The sequence below is a fragment of the Pseudorasbora parva genome, chromosome 4 (genome assembly GCF_024679245.1).
Source record: "Pseudorasbora parva isolate DD20220531a chromosome 4, ASM2467924v1, whole genome shotgun sequence".
Taxonomy (NCBI): Eukaryota; Metazoa; Chordata; class Actinopteri; order Cypriniformes; family Gobionidae; genus Pseudorasbora; species Pseudorasbora parva.
In genome coordinates this window covers 29,012,463-29,029,086 of record NC_090175.1, presented here as the reverse complement: position 1 = coordinate 29,029,086, position 16,624 = coordinate 29,012,463, and the positions used below count along the sequence as shown (strand labels likewise).

Genomic DNA, 16,624 nt, shown 5'->3' with positions numbered 1-16,624 from the left:
ATCTGCTCAGCTCAGGTTACACACACACACACACACACCACGTCGGATGGCTTGGCCCACTTCCACTGACTGTAGTAGCGCTGTCTCCGTACCGTATCTCTCAATGCAGTTTCAATGGAGAAAGGTATTGCCAAAAATGCACTTGAGCAAAAACATGTAATGGAAAACTCCCTTTCTACTCAAAAACACTTCATTTGAAGAGCAAGAGCTTTATTTATGAAAACAATGACAGTATTTTATCTTTTAATTACATGTGTTATGACTAATTCTTCAAAAAGTAAAGAAAAAGTTAGTCAGATTTTTTTTTAAACTTCCAAATACAAACTAAATGTTTCAAAATGTCAAATTAATATTGAAAAATAACAACAAATTGATGCACACATAAACACATCCTTTGAATTAGATCTTTTAAATCTTATTAAAAAAGAAACAGAACATTTTTATTTTCATAAAAAATATTTTCATAATCATTAACTCTTCAAAACACTACAAAGACTACCCACATATTTCTTTGTTAATAACCTTTAATAATCATTGCATTTGTATGTAATTAAATGTATAATTAACAACTTAAACATTTTAACGTTTTGTTCCCTTAAATTTGATGTTATTTATCAGTTAGTTTTATTTATTAAATTAAATTCAACATTGACTGATTCTGTCTAATGTTGCTGACAGTCACTCTTAAAGCTGTTGTTAAAATCATTGGTTTACTATTTCTAAACATGATACAATATATCTCCAAATCAGTCTTGAATCTTTATGAATCTGGTTAAGTTTGTCTTAAGACTCTACAATTAAACACACAAACAGTTTAGTACAGCAAATGTGACTTTTTAAATGTATTTGTGCATTTGAACATAAAGACATAACAATTTGGTAACACTTTACAATAAGGTTTCATTTGGAAACTTTTGTTAACATAAACAATAAACAATACTACATCATTTAACATTAATGCACAATGAACTAACATGAACAACTGTATTTTGATTAATAACTAACATGAACAAAGGTTATTAGATGCTGTAAAAATATACTGCTCAGGGTTAGTTAGTTCATATAAAATATAATGCATTAACTAATGTTAACAAATGATACATTTATTGTAAAGTGTTATCAACAATTTAAACAACAAATATATAACTTATAAATCAACAGATTTTTTTTTTCAATCAGCACTGTTTTTTTGTCAGGTTAATTTATAATCACTAAAAAATGTATAATATATAATTTACTGTGGGAAACCATGATAATAATACTATTGATCACATTTGTTACCAGATACCTGATGCATTTTAAGCACAATAAGAATATTTAAATCAACATTTCAGATCACTTATTTCCTTCATGAACTTACATTGTAAAATAACAGAGAAACCAAAATTGTTTGTAATCAAACAAATTTAAAAAGCAGAATATTGATATAGTTTTTTTATATAGTTTAAAATTGTATGTATGTTTTGTAATAGAAAAAGTATCATAAATTAATACTTATTTCAATATTATCATTTGAGTGGCCCGTCTGCGATTAAATGAATATTGACTAATATTAATGTTTGAGGTTTAATCTAAGCTTGAATATTGGTTTATTTGATGTTTAAAATTGTATTCTCAAAACATTGAGTTACGTACTACAAAAAAAATATATTAAACAAAAAAAATCACAATCCCTTGCCACAAACCACAGTGAAAGATGCCAATAGGTGCCATATATATATATATATATATATATATATATATATATATATATATATATATATATATATATATATATATATATATATATATATATATATATAGAGCGTATTTGCTTAAAAATGAATAGAGGGCCACACCATGTACAATAAAGCAACCTATACAAATTAGTCAACAAGTCCTTTACTACATTACAGTGGACTCTAATTATGTTCTTTACCCCACATCCCACCTCAGAGTGTGGTTTTCTCTCTTTGTGTGAAGACAACAGGGAATCTCTATTAATACAATATAATACTACCATCATGTTGGTCATGGTGGCCCAGCATTAGCACAAAAAAATATATACAAATTCTTATAGTGTCTAATTAAATCTAATAATTCCCCCTCATACTGATGGAATGCTTTAAACTAGGATGAAAACTCACTGTACACATAAGTACTTACAAAAATATTTTGATTAGCCTGTTTATTTGGCCTTCACATCTAAAAACATAAAATAAAAAATAAAGATGAATTTACCTCCAAAAAATTCAGCTGATCATAGTGATTCATTTTTTATGGATTTTGTTTGGCATTTGGTCCCCGCCAATCATGAATATGTAGTTAATATGTTTTTCCATACTTCTTTTTCTTAGAAAAAGCATCAGCAAACATATGCTAAAAACTACTGCAGGGTGGCAGCCTAAGGAGGAATGTAAAGCTGGTCACGTGGTTGTGCTCTTTGTAGCTAAGTGACCTTTGCTATTCAAGCATGTCTGCATGTATTTGAAAAATATATATATTTACATTAACCGTAAACCAAATCTCTTTTACACAACAATTTAAAAATTCACTGTGATAATATTTGTTAAAAGACTGACTATGTAGTGAATGAAGTTAACAAAGCAGGCCTTCACCAAGCAGCTCAAGTCTATTGATTTTTTCCACACCTTTTGAGATAACATCAGTTAAACAAGGCAGTGCCGTTATAAACAAACATAAATAATGCACCCAATACAGATTATATAATATGAATGATTAATAAAACTACCACTAACAGTTACTAACCTTTAAAAACCTATTATTGTTTGTGATGCAACATTTGAAGCCAGCAGACATTCTCCTCTATCTGCTGTGAAGGCTAAGTTACAATAACAAATACGTAAATTTAAACAGAGAAATAGGCAACTAATTATTTGGAGTTCCTATAGCATACGTAATCCACACAACTTCAGGCCTCATTCCCTCAGAGCCAATGGTGTGTGTGTGTGTGTGTGTGTGTGTGTGTGTGTGTGTGTGTGTGTGTGTGTGTGTGTGTGTGTGTGTGTGTGTGTGTGTGTGTGTGTGTGTGTGTGTGTATAGGCCTGTGTGTTTGAGTGCTGACACAATGGACAAAAGCACTCGACCTAAACAGGAAGTTTGACTTTGTGGCATTTTAACAACCTTTGTCAAGCCACGAGTTATTAAACACATAGCTTTTGTCTGAAAATGTCATTTATTTTTAAACTAATTCGTAAATGCTGATATGTATTTTTTTCCAAAATTGAAAAACAAAAACAAAAAAAAACGTGTTTTCACATAGCGGAGAGCAAAGCAGAGACCGAAAACAACATTTCCAGTTACATAATAACAACTTTGGATATAAACAAGTGCGACTAGGCCATAGGACCATTCAAACAACTCTAAAAGCACAGTGGGACAGACAATCAGGCAATTACCCCGTCAAATATGAAAGAAGAAAAATGTACCTTAGGATTTGGGAAATCTTGAACGCTTCCCTGTGCTATTCCCTGTGAAAACATGGGAACAGACAACTTAGCCGTGAAAAGGCATTTCCCAACGTCGAAATGTCAGCGTGGTTTATAATATTCCATACACGTCACACAATAACAAAAATATAAGAACATGTTATGTTCAGCAAATTTTGAAAATAAAGGTTACAAAAATTACCATCCAGCCTACAATAATAGGCTACTCTGTATTATTTTGGGAAACCAGGCGCAAAATAATGGTGCCAACCTAAACAAAAACTGTTCCCTCCCACTTAAAACTAGCTCATCTGGACGTCTTTACATTAACTAGACCTTAAACGTTGGTTATTTAACACTTTAGTGACTAACTATATAGGCAGCCTGTTGATATGCGAAATTAAACAGAATTCTCATAAGCGAGCTTGACTAAAAGGATCCATGCAATCACACACCCCTCACCCTGAACTATATTATCATCTCTTTTCTTCAACCCCATTGACCCTAATCACAATCCACCTCGTAGAAACATACTCGGATGTTGCACCAACTTAGCAAATGCATAAACATACCGTTTCGTCCCGTGAAGTCTTTCAAATAAATTCGCCAAGATATTACAGAAAATTATTTCTGCGGGAAATCCGTGAAATGCACCACCCGGTGGAAATATCAAAATAGCATCATAAAAAAAAAATAAACCCGTTCCGCGTGGATGCGGGTAACTAAGAAGCACGGAAAGAACTTGTTCTCTTAAATATTCACGTGGTTAATAAGATTTTCGCGTCGTTTCGCGGTAGTGAGAGGAGTGGCTGTCTTCCCGATGGTACATGGAATCTGTCCAATCAGAACTATTGTCCTTCTTGATCATGGTTTACTTCATAGCCCCTCCCCTATTTTACTACAGATGAAACTAAAACTCTTAGCTAGTCCAATTAGAATAAACCAGACCTGCCTGCATTGTAAAGAATTGGTCAATATTTAATAGCCTAATCATTTCATAGAAGACTCGGATTTTTATTTGAAATTGATTAGGTCTTTTTTTTCCATTATGCTACTGCAATAATGCAAAAGATTGAATTTATTAATAATATAAACAGGCTATTTGTTTCGTTTTAGTCACTGTGATTTATTTATTCCAGCTGATAATGATTTAAGCTCCTATCTTTTCATTAAACTTCCAGTCTACAGTGTTCAATAGGCTATTGATTACAACAAAACAAAATATACAAATTATGCAGAAAATGGGAGCATTAGCCTAATTAATAATTTACCTGTAAATATAGGTCTACACAATTAATGCATAAATTAACCACTGTAATGAATCACTATAACACAGTTTTTTTTTTTTTTTTTGTAATTTTAGTTAACCACTTGAATATTACAGTCATTTTCTGATCCTGTGTGAACTAAACAGTATACTAATGTAATTGTTATTTTAATAGCTAATTTAAAACTCACTGTAAATGTATAGAAACTAGAAGCCAGTAATACTGCAAAATGCATATTCAATTGTTTCAATGGTTGCTAAACCCCTTTGTGGCCAGGTAAAGGAACAAAGACATAGCCAAACTTCAACACAAGTGACAGTTTTCTCTCACCAACATGCACATCAGGTTTTCCAATATGCCACTGGGACACGTAGGGCCTACATTTTGTTAAGTCTCTGTAACAAAATTTAAGAGAACTATAAAAATAAATAAAGAAAGAAAGAAAGAAAGAAAGAAAGAAAGAAAGAAAGAAAGAAAGAAAGAAAGAAAGAAAGAAAGAAAGAAAGAAAGAAAGAAAGAAAGAATTGTCATGTGATCAACAATGACCTTAATATATACACTATCATTGAAAAGTTTGGAAACACTAAATAAATTAATGCTTCCATTTACCAATGTATAATTTATTCATCCAAAATACAATCAAATAAAGTAACATAGTGAATTATGTATTATTGCACACTATTATGTAATATTTCACGGGTATAAATAAACCCTTGTACAGCAGAGCCCTAATCCTGATATTATAAAATATTGATGTATATTATTAGCCTATTAAAATCTCAGTTTACTTTTCGTACCTGCATTTTTCATCATCATATCTGTAATGCCTGACAAAGTTTTTTGTACTGTTTGTTTAACCACAACGCTGCAGCAGCAAAACGTTTTTAAAATCATCCCAGAAACAAGTTTGAAGTAATATTGCATAAATTGTACCGTCGACACCTATTGCCCCCTGGTGGTGTTTTTTCTTCTTCTCGTATTTAATTTAAAATCAAAACAATAATTACAAAAAAATATCCGTATAACAAGTTGTTATGTAAAAAGTTAAATTAATAAATTAAAATAATAATAATATCTTATTTAGGCCTATATTTCAGAAATACTTATAATATTTCTCGCGTTTGCTTTAATGCCAGAATATTCTCTGATAAGAACTCCTCAATAGGCTAACTCCTCAAGTCTGTGTAGAAATTAAACTAAAAGGAGACAAAAAACAAAAACAAAAAACAAGTAAGAAACCTGCACCTGTACATAGACTCCAGTAGTATCTAGGAGACTTAAGCCTGTTAATAAAATATATAATCATACATACATTATGTCACAGTAGTAAAAAACACACTCCAAAGAGGAATAATCAAAAATTCAAAAAAAAAAAAAAAAGAAAAAAAAAAAGAAAAAAAAAAAGAGATTTGCGTTATCAAACAATATAAACTTTCATTCAGTAATTTTTTTATTGTTTGCAATATTAGCTGTAATAGTAGGGCTTTCAAATAGCTAATCACAATTAATCGCATCCAAAATAAAAGTTTGTGTTTACATAATATATTTGTGTGTACAGTGTATAATTAGTATGTATATTTGAATACACACACATACATGCATATGTATATATTTAAGAAATATCTATGTGCATGTATATAATGTATATATTTATATTCTATATAAATACAAATATTTTATATATAAATATTTTTTTTCTCAAATATATATAAATGCATGTGTGTTTATTCAAATATACATAATAATTATACACAGTAGCCTACACACGCATATGTAAACACAATTTTGGATGCGATTAAATCATTTGACAGCCCTAAAAGCAATCAGCAAGTAGAACAAGGAACTTAAAATACAAATTAATGCTCATTTTCTAACAAATTCATTTTCTATTAAAAAAAAAAAAAAAAACATACATTTTTGATTAAATTAGGATGAGATTATATAAATATGATCTTGAAATTTATATACAAGAGAAACTAAACTCAAGTTCCCCTTTGAGTGGAATTCAATGGTGCATCATGACACTATGGGGATACTTTGTGTGAACCGGTGTCTGGAACACGCGTTTACACACGCCAAACAATGATAAGCAGAGCGTCCTGACGTAGTGATGTAGCTAGCCTGCTAGCCTGGATGCCAGCCGAACTTAGCCCTGCCCACAAATTTTTTAGGTCGGGCAATTCGGTCTGGCCTTGCTCCATAGAGGAGTAATTATCCCAGAACAGAAACTGTTCGGACCAATGAAATCATCAGGGCGGGCTTTAGACGATGACGGACAGATGATCAACAGTAACGTAATCATCCACGTCATCAAAGGGGCTTGGATTATATTTGTTTGAATCCTAAACGGAGAGCTTTTTTGTATATGCATTCACCTTCACAGTTTCTCTCAGAAATGATGATCATGTTGGGTAAGTACTCTGTGTATCATTAAATTATTTTACAACACTGGCAAAGATCGTGTATTCCAGCCTGATTTCAGCGCGCGTGCAGACAGGGTTGCCAAAATTTTATAACAAAACGCGGCAACTACTAGGGGGGTCTCCGGTGAAAAAATGGCGTTTGGGGGGTAAAATGTGTGTTATTTTGGCAAGGTTGCCTGCTAAAATTCGCACTCCAGGGTCTATATATCACATAATAGTCGCTTCAGCCCGCAGACATAGAAAAGAACCCGCGGAAAAAACGCGGACTTGGCATCACAGTGCAGTTGAGCTCTGTTGACATTTGACAAGTAACGTTATGCGTCGCTTTGTTGCTCTTATTGGTTGTAGGTCTGTCCAATTGATGTCTTTCCTTGTTCGGTTGAAACACGCCTCATAATCACAGCCCAATGGAGCAGTTTCAGACTCATATTCTGACTAGAATTGAGTATGACCACGTCAGGCTAGCATAAAGCATCACTAACTAAAAAAACCCACAAAAGCATGTCCCCAGCTTCTTTATATTCAGAAGCTCTGTGCTTGCTGTTCTTGTGTGTGTGTGGGTTGAACAAAGATACAACAGTTAGTAGCTGACATGCTAGGAAAAAAGTTTATCAAATGTGTGAAGCCTTGCCCACAACATATTATGGGTGATGACAATCATGATGTGTGCTATTTGCATGGGTGAGGAGCATGCAAGTATGTTTAAGGAAACTTCTGGTCAGAAATGGATCTCAATCATCTCCAAACTTGGAGAGACTGTGTATCTGTGTGTGCACTAGTATTTTGTGTTACAGATCGGTATTGCAGGTGTACAACGGCCATCCTAGGGAGAGTGACAATATGTTGTTCTGGACAAGCTGGCTCCTGCTCCAGACCTGGAAGGTCACTTACTGCCTAATTTCAGGGTGAAAACGTCAAGAAATGATCTATGGACATTAATCTGATTAACTGACTGTGTGGAAATTTACTATGACTATCTATTTTCTCTTAGCCAATCAGAATCATTCAACTTGCAGTAATGACGTGGCTAGACCTTGAAAAGAGTATAACTGTTGAGAAACTGTATGTACGAAATCTGGTAGAGAGGGAGCGCGGCCTACGAACTCCTTGTGAGACTTGAAGCACGCTTTTGCTGATGAAACTGCAAACTATTCTTCAGTACATTTTTCTTTAAAGGGGGGGTGAAACACTCAGTTTCAGTCAGTGTCATGTCAATCTTGAGTACCTATAGAGTAGCATTGCATCCTGCATATCTCCGAAAAGTCTTTATTTTTTAAATAATTATATAAGAAAGATGCGCTGTTCCGAGTCTTTCCGAAAAAAGCCGAGCGGGTGGGGGCGTGTCGTGTGAGTGGAGCTAAATAATGACGTGTGCAGCAGCGCGCTGCAGTGAGGAAAGTGAGTCGCTCTGTGAGGAAAGTGATTCGCTCTGTGAGGAAAGTGATTCGCTCAGTGAGGAAAGTGATTCGCCCGCCGCGTGAGGAAAGTGATTCGCCCGCCGCGTGAGGAAAGTGATTCGCTCTGTGAGGAAAGGGATTCGCTCTGTGAGGAAAGTGATTCGCTCAGTGAGGAAAGTGATTCGCCCGCCGCGTGAGGAAAGTGAGTCGCTCGGTGAGGAAAGTGATTCGCTCTGTGAGGAAAGGGATTCGCTCAGTGAGGAAAGTGATTCGCCCGCCGCGTGAGGAAAGTGAGTCGCTCTGTGAGGAAAGGGATTCGCTCTGTGAGGAAAGTGATTCGCTCAGTGAGGAAAGTGATTCGCCCGCCGCGTGAGGAAAGTGAGTCGCTCTGTGAGGAAAGTGATTCGCTCTGTGAGGAAAGGGATTCGCTCAGTGAGGAAAGTGATTCGCCCGCCGCGTGAGGAAAGGGAGTCGCTCTGTGAGGAAAGGGATTCGCTCTGTGAGGAAAGTGATTCGCTCAGTGAGGAAAGTGATTCGCCCGCCGCGTGAGGAAAGTGAGTCGCTCGGTGAGGAAAGTGATTCGCTCAGTAAGGAAAGTGATTCACCTGACGCGTGAGGAAAGTGATTCGCCCGTCGCGTGAGGAAAGTGCTAATACAGATCGACCGCCGGCCTATCAGTGGGTAAGTCAGTAGCTACTGGTTATATCACCTGTTTAGCATCCTACAAGCCAGCGCTTTGATGGGCGTAGCCTGTTGCTTTCGCGCTCTCTCTCTCTCTCTCTCTCTCTCTCTCTCTCTCTCTCTCTCTCCCTCGCTCTCTCTCACGCGCTTCCGGTAGAATTGTCCGTAAGGCCCATACAAGGAAATTCCGCCCCCACTAACGTCAATGGGGACGCATGATCTCAAAAAACTTGCCGAAACTTATGACTAACCGGAAGTAGTATTTTTGACAAAGAAATACTCCCATCAAACGTCCACCTTAACTTTTGAAACTTTGTCTATGTTTAGTATGGGATTCCAAGTCTTTAACAGTGTAAAAAGATCAGTATGCATGAAACAGCATTTCACCCCCCCTTTAATAAATTGCACTCCTGACTCTTGGTCTTCACTCTTCAAAACTGCATGGTCTTGCGTCATAAACTGTTATCCCCTAACAGCATGTTTGCTGCAGCTCGAGCGCAATTGTCAGTGCCCTCCCCCCAGCGCTGGTCTGGTATCACACTCAACTTCATTCTATCGAACCCTGGTGCACTTGTGTTCATCTTACGCCATCACAAAGTGCACGCCGTATGATAGAAAACAGAACGCAGTCCGTATATTGTTTTTTATTAATTTGGTGCTATCATGCACAGCAGAGCAAACAACTCTTTTTTGGGTTTACTCTGTGCATTGCAGGAAGGCGGCTTTCTGCTGCTTACAAATGGAATCTTTAGAGGAGACAGAGGATTGCCATTCACTTACCTCTCTGACCCTGACAGCACAGTTACATTTTACCCTCTTATAGGTAAATCATCAACACTATCATCCCTTACATGTGTTTTATTAAACTTAATACATTGTCTTTGCCTAAAACGCATGTGCAGGTTACTTTTCTTCTTAAACAAGTGTGCACCCGAGTCCGTGTCACTTTCACACTCATTTGAGGTCTCGGGTTTGGTACCCCGATGAGCACCCGGGTTTTCGTATAAGACAGGTTTGAAATTGGCAATTTTTCATGAGAACCACGCCCTATTGTGAAAAAAAAAAACTGCCAGTGTGAAAGCACCTTCAATCTCAACAAGATCCAATCCTGTCTGGAGGTGGGAGCATGCACCGGCACAGCCATCCCAGGAGAGGCAGGATCTCAGTTATGGAATTGTCTTTGATACAGACAGTGCTGCATACCTGCTAAAAGCATACAGAGAAGTCCCTTTTTCCTCGTTCCATCCATATTACCTGCATGGCACACATTATGAATTTGATTGGAGGTGCCTTCCGCAAGCCCTTCGCAGATTTGAGCACCTTTATGATGTACTTCAGTCAGATGTTTTATATGGCAGAGGGTCGCAAAAGAAGATTCCTGAGCTACTTGTCTGGCAAACTGCATGGCAGTAACCTAAAGGTCCTGTGGTCTGATTTAGTTAATATAAAAGAAAAGGACAAAGACACTACATTTTTTGGTATCTGCAGACCTGTTACTAGCTAAATTATTGGCCAAACGTTGAGATGCTCATCCATATTATCAGATGATCAAACTGGCTTTATACTGGGTCGTCAGTTATCATTCAATATACATAAACTCCTGAATGTAATACTCCATTCCAGGTCATCAAGGCCAGAAATTTTGCTAGACGCGGAGAAGGCTTTTTACTGGGTGGAGTGGGATTATTTATTCATGGTTTTACAAAAATTTGGGTTTGGATCTAAACTAATATCATGGATTCCTTTACTGTATTCCACTCACTCAGCTTGTGTGAAAACTGAAACGTCCCCTTTTTCTGTCTTTCCAACCTCTCAGTTTTGCTTTGGCTATAGAGCTTCTCTCTATACCGTTAAAAAAAACGTTTTCAGTATTTTCAGGTATTCATAGAAGAAGAGAATCTCGTGTCTAATATGCAGACAATCTCGTTATACAGTGGTGGTCAAAATTGTTGGCACCACATGTAAATTATGATCAAATATGGCTGTAAAAAAAGAAATCTGCATTGCTTTTATATTTAAAAAAAATTCACAAAAATCATTTGAATTCATTGAAGCAAAATAATAGAAAGTGTGGAGTAAATCACAACCAGCCACTCATTTTCTATAGGGTTCAGGTCAGGGATGGGACGGCCATATCAGAAGCTTCATGTTGTGTTCAGTGAAACATTTGTTTGTTGATTTTGACGTTTTTTTTTTTTTTTTTTGGTTCATTGTAGAAGCCATCAGGTTTTTATTTTTTATCAGTTGGTATTTGCTAGAATCATGATACCATGTATCTAAACAATGTCCAGGTACTCCAGCAAAAAAAAAAATAGGCCTTCAACATTAAAGATCCAGCTGTATTTTTAATTTTTTGCCATGCATTAGAATGATACAGACACACATCCTCTTTCAAGCAGATTCATAACATCTTTACTTGATTGGAGCTTCTTAATGATTGCCCTGGTGGTGGAAATGGGGATTTTCAATGCTTTAGCTATTTTCCTACAGTCACATTCAATTTTGTGAAGTTCAACAATGTTTTACTGCACACCAGAACTTTATTCTGTGGTTTTACTCATTGTGATGAATGATTAAGGCAATTTGGCTTTTGTGTTTCCTTATATTTACACGCACCTAAAGGATTATTAGGAACACCTGTTCAATTTCTCATTAATGCAATTATCTAATCAACCAATCACATGGCAGTTGCTTCAATTCATTTAGGGGTGTGGTCCTGGTCAAGACAATCTCCGGAACTCCAAACTGAATGTCAGAATGAGAAAGAAAGGTGGTTTAAGCAATTTTGAGCGTGGCATGGTTGTTGGTGCAAGACGGGCCGGTCAGAGTATTTCACAATCTGCTCAGTTACTGGGATATTCACGCACAACCTTCTAAATTACTACAGTTTACAAAGAATGGTGTGAAAAGGAAAAAAAAAATCCAGTTTGCGGCAGTCCTGTGGGCGAAAATGCCTTGTTGATGCTAGAGGTCAAAGGAGAATGGGATGACTGATTCAAGCTGATAGAAGAGCAACTTTGACTGAAATAACACTCGTTACAACTGAGGTATGCAGCAAAGCATTTGTGATAAGCCACAACACGCACAACCTTGAGGTGGATGGGCTACAACAGCAGAAGACCCCACTGGTTTCCACTCATCTCCACTACAAATAGGAAAAAAAGAGACAAGCTCACCAAAATTGGACAGTTGAAGACTGGAAAAATGTTGCCTGATCTGATGAGTCTCGATTTTTGTTGAGACATTCAGATGGTAGAGTCAGAATTTGGTGTAAACAGAATGAGAACATGGATCCATCATGCTTTGTTACCACTGTGCAGGCTGGTGGTGGTGTAATGGTGTGGGGGATGTTTTCTTGACACACTTTAGGCCCCTTGTAGTGCCAATTGGGCATCGTTAAAATGCCACAGCCTACCTGAGCATTGTTTCTGACCATGTCCATGTCTTTATGACCACCATATACCCATCCTCTGATGGCTACTTCCAGCAGGATAATGCACCATGCACACAAAGCTCGAAATCATTTCAAATTCATTTCTTGAACATGACAATGAGTTCACTGTACTAAAATGGCCCCCACAGTCACCAAATCTCAACCCAATAGAGCATCTTTGGGATGTGGTGGAACGGGAGCTTCATGCCCTGGATGTGCATCCCACAAATCTCATCAACTGCAAGATGCTATCCTATCAATATGGGCCAACATTTCTAAAGAATGCTTTCAGCACATTTTTGAATCAATGCAACATAGAATTAAGGCCGTTCTGAAGGTGAAAGGGGGTCAAACACTGTATTAGTATGGTGTTCCTAATAATCCTTTAGGTGAGTGTATACGCCTGTGAATCAAGACATCATAGCTGGTCAATTTCATGTCACCCTGATGTGCTAAAACATATAAACATTAATGGGAATATACTTCAGAGATATTTTACTCATTAAAAAATCTAGGGGTGCCAATGATTGTGGCCAATGTGTTTTGGAGAAAAGCATTCATTTTATAATGTGATTCACCCCCCGTTTTCAAATCTTTTACTTCAATGAAAGGTTACATTTTTGTGAAATTTTTAAATAAAAGATCAAAAGGATAAACAATGTAGATTTGTTTTTTACAGCGATATTTGATCATATTTACCAGGAGTGCCAACAATTTTTACCACCACTGTATGTTTAAGACCCTCTTCCATGACTGCATTTATAAAACAGTCCTTGATTCTGAAAGTCCAATTTATTCAGCTATTTTTAAACTGTGACTTTGCTAAAGCACACTTTGCTACCTTCCCTCATCAGCCAAAGAAAACTTGAATTGAAGATATAATGTCTCTTCCAAAATCGCATAGCCTCAATTTATGGCCTGTACTCTTTGCAGTTCCCTCCTCTTTTTGCACTCAAGGGAACCTGGGAGAGAGAGCTAGGACTGGAACTTGATGAGGAGCTGTGGAATAATACTCTAGCTAAAATTAACTTTGTCTGTATATGTACTCGTTTGAATCTTCAGAGTTGTTCACAGAATTCATTTCACCAAAGCAAAATTGAGGAAACTCATCAACAGATGACGATAGGTGCAATAGGCGTTCGCAATCCCCAGCAGATCATACTCTTAATGTTTCTGTGAATCCCTGCCCAATAATTGCACTTTTTGGAGTACCCCTTGTTGATGGCTTGTATAATAAGTGCCATGCTGATATTATTGCTTGCTGGATACCCCGCCCCCCACCTCCAGTCCCATAATTTTTCTTGGTTAAAGGACTTAAATATCCTTTCTACTGCTTTTCTAGAGTTTATCTTCAACAATTCCTGGCTACTACATGGTATCATTTCACAAATCTCTTGACATTTTCTGAACCATGATATTGACTAAACCACATTTCAGCCAAAACATCAACCTTTGAATTCTGACCGCTGAATCCAAGAATGTCCTTAAAAGGTCAAAAGCTACAGGTCCATAATCAAAAGCTTTACTGTCTGTTATGAAGACTGCACCATGCTACAATTTAAATCTGCATAATAATTTGCCCAATACAAAGTACAATACTAAACTTTAGTAGATAATACAGATTTAATTGAAAAGAAAAAGAAAACGTTCAATTCAAATTGTTCCCTTTCGAGAGAGGTTCCTCGTATTACGTATGGGAAAAACTCCTTTTCTCGAGAATGTGAAGCAAAATTTTATTAATAAAGGTATCTATGTAAAGCGCAGTGAGCTGCACGGCCATAGCCCAGCGCGAGGAGCGCTCTGATTGGCCGGGCCGCGGCAACTGCAGGAACCTATGGTGAGGCGGCTGAGAGGAACGAACCAATGGGGGGCGTTCCAGAAGCCCGCCGAAAAAGGTGCTTATATTTGCATACAGGAGGCTATATAAGACCCTAATTCGCCATAGGTGTCAGATTTTATCTCCTTCAGCGATACCTTCGCTGATCTCCGGAAGAAGCACCGCCGTTGAAAAGGCACCAGCGGAACCTGCAGCTGAGGACGACGGACTCCCTCTCCGCCTTCTCTGCCGTTCCAGCTACGCCATCCGGCGTTATATATCCTTTAAACTGTGTCTATGTTGAGTGTTGTAATGTGTTTGTGTGTGTGTTGCCGCTGCAACGCCACTTCTAGAGCTTACAGGCTTGTTCTATTCGAGGACTCTCTCGTTCCGCCGCGTCGTTAAGCGCCGCGGAAAGACGGAGCTCTTTCTCACTCTCCCTCTGCTCTCGTCCCGTCGGGCTGAATAGCGCCGCGGAAAGAGAGAATGTTAGAGGACATGAGCACACTCAAGCCGAAGCTCTCTTCACTCTGCCGCCGCCGCGGCTCTTCTTCCGCCGCTGCCGCAGAGTTGTCCTCACTCTTCTCTCATTCCGTCGCGCTACAGCCGCGGACAGAGAATACTAGAGTGAATAGGCGAACTCGAGCCGAGGCTCTCGTCACTATACCGTCGCGGTGAGGAGGCGCCGCGGACAGACGGAGTTTTTCCTCACTCTTCCTCTTCTCTAGTTCAGTCGCGATATCGCCGCGGACAGAGAATACTAGAGTGAATAAACTAACTCGAGCCGAAGCTCTCGCCGTGCTGAAGAAGCGCCGCGGACAGAGTTTTTCCTCACGCTTCCAATTCTCGTTCAGTCGCGCTGTCGCGGCGGACAGAGAATACTAGAGTGAAAAAACAAACTCAAGCCGAAGCTCTCGCCGTGCTATAAGCGCCGCGGACAGAGTTTTTCCTCACGGTTCCAATTCTCTCGTTCTGTCGCTCTATCGCCGCGGAAAGAGAATACTAGAGTGAATAAACAAACTCGAGCCGAAGCTCTCGCTGTGCTATAAGCGCCGCGGACAGAGTTTTTCCTCACGCTTCCAATTCTCGTTCTGTCGCTCTATCGCCGCGGACAGAGAATACTAGAGTGAATAAACTTACTCGAGCCGAAGCTCTCGCCGTGCTAGAAGCGCCGCGGACAGAGTTTTTCCTCACGCTTCAAATTCTCTCGTTCTGTCGCTCTATCGCCGCGGACAGAGAATACTAGAGTGAATAAACAAACTCGAGCCAAAGCTCTCGCCGTGCTAGAAGCGCCACGGACAGAGTTTTTCCTCACGCTTCCAATTCTCGTTCTGTCGCTCTATCGCCGCGGACAGAGAATACTAGAGTGAATAAACTTACTCGAGCCGAAGCTCTCGCCGTGCTAGAAGCGCCGCGGACAGAGTTTTTCCTCACGCTTCCAATTCTCGTTCTGTCGCTCTATCGCCGCGGACAGAGAATACTAGAGTGAATAAACTTACTCGAGCCGAAGCTCTCGCCGTGCTAGAAGCGCCACGGACAGAGTTTTTCCTCACGCTTCCAATTCTCTCGTTCTGTCGCTTTATCGCCGTGGACAGAGAATACTAGGGTGAATAAACAAACTCGAGCCGAAGCTCTCGCCGTGCTAGAAGCGCCACGGACAGAGTTTTTCCTCACGCTTCCAATTCTCTCGTTCTGTCGCTCTATCGCCGCGGACAGAGAATACTAGAGTGAATAAACAAGCTCGAGCTGAAGCTCTCGCCGTGCTAGAAGCGCAGCGGACAGAGTTTTTCCTCACGCTTCCAATTCTCTCGTTCTGTCGCTCTATCGCCGCGGACAGAGAATACTAGAGTGAATAAACTAACTCGAGCCGAAGCTCTCGCCGTGCTCATTCTACTGCCGTCGTGCTGAAGCGCTGCGGACAGAGAATACTAGAGTAAGTTAGACGAGCGAGCTCGGGCTGTTGGGTATGTCAAGAACAATGTCGCTGCAGCGCTCGCTTACTGCCAAGGAAGTTGTAATGGCTGCCTTGTCATGATAGCGCGCGCGCCCCTTCCACAGCGCGTTGCTGACTAGAGCGCGACTTACGTCATAGCACGCGCTCACTGTCAGAGCATAAGGGCGTCGGAAAATGGCTGCCAAGCTAAGCCCTTTTTTCACTCTATCACTTCCAGTCCCCTT

General features: G+C 38.8%; 1 protein-coding gene across 2 annotated transcripts in view; it reads right to left on the bottom strand.

Moving 5' to 3' along the window:
• The window catches only part of igf2bp2b (insulin-like growth factor 2 mRNA binding protein 2b), a 57,571-nt gene extending 53,311 nt beyond the window's left edge, over nucleotides 1-4,260 (bottom strand). Inside the window, exons 1-2 of one of the 2 annotated variants that reach the window (XM_067441492.1) lie at nucleotides 4,001-4,260; nucleotides 3,429-3,470 (exon numbers count right to left, since the gene is read on the bottom strand). The gene's annotated coding sequence lies outside the window, so the exon portion shown is untranslated. Of the gene's footprint in view, nucleotides 1-3,428; nucleotides 3,471-3,630; nucleotides 3,737-4,000 lie in introns of those variants that run through there. The other variant, XM_067441493.1, reaches the window with a different exon arrangement.
• Nucleotides 4,261-16,624: the final 12,364 nt, after the last annotated feature.